At 40.2% G+C, this 3,107-nt stretch overlaps 1 non-coding gene across 1 annotated transcript; it reads right to left on the bottom strand.

The window, feature by feature from the left end:
* Nucleotides 1–917: 917 nt before the first annotated feature.
* Nucleotides 918–1,025, bottom strand: LOC148548377 (small nucleolar RNA R71). The gene has a single exon (XR_015898626.1). It is a non-coding gene; the product is annotated as a small nucleolar RNA R71 (small nucleolar RNA).
* Between the last annotated feature and the right edge of the window lie 2,082 nt (nucleotides 1,026–3,107).

The following is a 3,107-nucleotide window of genomic DNA, read 5'->3' as shown; positions in this document are numbered from 1 at the left end:
CTTATCTCTTTCAAAACTACCTAACTAACTATCCCTCTCTAATTTTCGAAAATGCCTCCCTCTTTTTCAAAAATTATTTTTAATTAATTAATTGTTTCAATTTTTAATTCTAACTTTATTTCTTATCTAATTTTCGAAAATAACTAACCCCTTTTCAAAAGTTATTTTCGAAAACTTCTTCCTCTCATCTCCTTCTATTTATTTAATTACTTACTAACACTTCTCTTCATCTCATATCTCTGCTATCCTCACCCTTGTGTTTGGATTCTCCTCCCTTCTCCTTCTTTACATTACATTCTTTTCTTCTTCTACTCACACAAAGGAATCTCTATACTGTGACATAGAGGATTCCATATTTTCTTTGTTATTCCCTTCTTTGTCATATGAGCAGGAGCAAGGACAAGAACATTCTTGTTGAAGCAGATCCTGAACCTGAAAGGACTCTGAAAAGGAAACTAAGAGAAGCTAAAATACAATAATCCAGAGACAACCTTACAGGAATTTTTGAACAAGAAGAGGATATGGCAGCCGAAAATAATAATAATGCAAGGAGGATGCTCAGTGACTTTACTGCACCAAATTCCAATTTACATGGAAGAAGCATCTCCATCCCTACCATTGGAGCAAACAATTTTGAGCTGAAATCTCAATTAGTTTCTCTGATGCAGCAGAACTGCAAGTTTCATGGACTTCCATATGAAGATCCTTTTCAGTTCTTAACTGAATTCTTGTAGATATGTGATACTGTTAAGACTAATGGAGTAAATCCTGAAGTCTACAGGCTCATGCTTTTCCCTTTTGCTGTAAGAGACAGAGCTAGAATATGGTTGGACTCTCAACCCAAAGATAGCCTGAACTCTTGGGATAAGCTGGTCAAGGCTTTCTTAGCCAAGTTCTTTCCTCCTCAAAAGCTGAGTAAGCTTAGAGTGGATGTTCAAACCTTCATACAGAAAGAAGGTGAATCCCTCTATGAAGCTTGGGAGAGATACAAGGAACTGACCAAAAAGTGTCCTTCTGACATGCTTTCAGAATGGACCATCCTGGATATATTATATGATGGTCTGTCTGAATTAGCTAAGATGTCATTGGATACTTCTGCAGGTGGATCCATTCACCTAAAGAAAATGCCCGCAAAAGCTCAAGAACTCATTGACATGGTTGCTAATAACCAGTTCATGTACACTTCTGAGAGGAATCCTGTGAGTAATGGGACGCCTCAGAAGAAAGGAGTTCTTGAAATTGATACTCTGAATGCCATATTGACTCAGAATAAAATATTCACTCAGCAAGTCAATATGATTTCTCAGAGTCTGAATGGAATGCAATCTGCATCCAACAGTACTCAAGAGACATCTTCTGAAGAAGAAGCTTATGATCCTGAGAATCCTGCAATTGCAGAGGTAAATTACATGGGTGAACCCTATGGAAACACCTATAATCCCTCATGGAGAAATCACCCAAATCTCTCATGGAAGGATCAACAAAAGCCTCAACAAGGCTTTAATAATGGTGAAGAAACAGGTTTAGCAATAGCAAGCCTTTTCCATCATCCACTCAGCAACAGACAGAGAACTCTGAACAAAATACCTCTAATTTAGCAAACTTAGTCTCTGATCTATCTAAGGCCACTATGAGTTTCATGAATGAAACAAGGTCCTCCATTAGAAATTTGGAGGCACAAGTGGGCCAGCTGTGTAAAAGGATCACTAAAATCCCTCCTAGTGCTCTCCCAAGCAATACAGAAGAAAATAGAAAAGGAGAGTGCAAGCACATTGATATAACCATCATGGCCGAATCCAAGGAGGAAGGGAAGGACGTGAATCCCAAGGAGGAAGACCTCCTGGGACGTCTAGTGATCAACAAGGAGTTTCCCTTTGAGGAACCAAAGGACTCTGAGGCTCATCTAGAGACCATAGAGATTTCATTAAACCTCCTTACGCCCTTCATGAGCTCTGATGATTATTCTTCTTCTGAAGAGAATGAGGATGTTACTGAAGAGCAAGTTGCCAAGTTCCTTGGTGCAATCATGAAGCTGAATGCCAACTTAATTGGTAAAGAGACTTGGGGAGATGAACCTCCCCTGTTCACCAATGAACTAAATGCATTGGATCAACTGAGATTGCCTCAGAAGAAACAGGATCCTGGAAAGTTCCTAATACCTTGTACCATAGGCACCATGACCTTTGAGAAGACTCTATGTGACCTTGGGTCAGGAATAAACCTCATGCCACTCTCTGTAATGGAGAAACTGGGAATCTTTGAGGTGCAAGCTGCTAGAATCTCATTAGAGATGGTAGACAATTCAAGAAAAGAGGCTTATGGACAGGTAGAGGACGTGTTAGTAAAGTTTGAAGGCCTTTACATCCCTGCTGATTTCATAATCCTAGATACTAGGAAGGATGAGGATGAATCCATCATCCTTGGAAGACCCTTCCTAGCCACAGCAAAAGCTGTGATTGATGTTGACAGAGGTGAACTAGTCCTTCAATTGAATGAGGACTCCCTTGTGTTTAAAACTCAAGGACATCCTTCTGTAAATATGGAAAAGAGGCACAGTAAGCTTCTCTCAGTACAGAGTCAACTAAAGCCCCCACAGTCAAACTCTAAGTTTGGTGTTGGGTGGCCTCAGCCAAACTCTAAGTTTGGTGTTGAACTCCCATATCCAAACTCTAAGTTTGGTGTTGGGAGTCTATAAAATTGACCTGATCACCTGTGTGGCTCCATGAGAGCCTACTGTCAAGCTATTGACATTAAAGAAGCGCTTGTTGGGAGGCAACCCAATTTTTATTTATCTAATTTTATTTTTATTTTATCGTTCTTTTATGTTTTATTAGGTTCATGATCATGTGGAGTCACAAAATAAATAGAAAAATCAAAAATAGAATTAGAAACAGCAGAAGAAAAATCACACCCTGGAGGTAGGGCTTACTGGTGTTTAAACGCCAGTAAGGAGCATCTGGCTGGCGTTCAACGCCAGAACAGAGCATGGATCTGGCGTTGAACGCCCAAAACAAGCAGCATCCTGGCGTTCAGACGCCAGGAATGCACACTGAGAAAAGCTGGCGCTGAACGCCAGAAACAAGCATAGAACTGGCATTCAACGCCAG

This window comes from Arachis ipaensis, chromosome B8 (genome assembly GCF_059453495.1).
Source record: "Arachis ipaensis isolate K30076 ecotype BB chromosome B8, ASM5945349v1, whole genome shotgun sequence".
Classification (NCBI taxonomy): Eukaryota; Viridiplantae; Streptophyta; class Magnoliopsida; order Fabales; family Fabaceae; genus Arachis; species Arachis ipaensis.
This window is presented reverse-complemented; position numbering and strand designations above follow the sequence as displayed.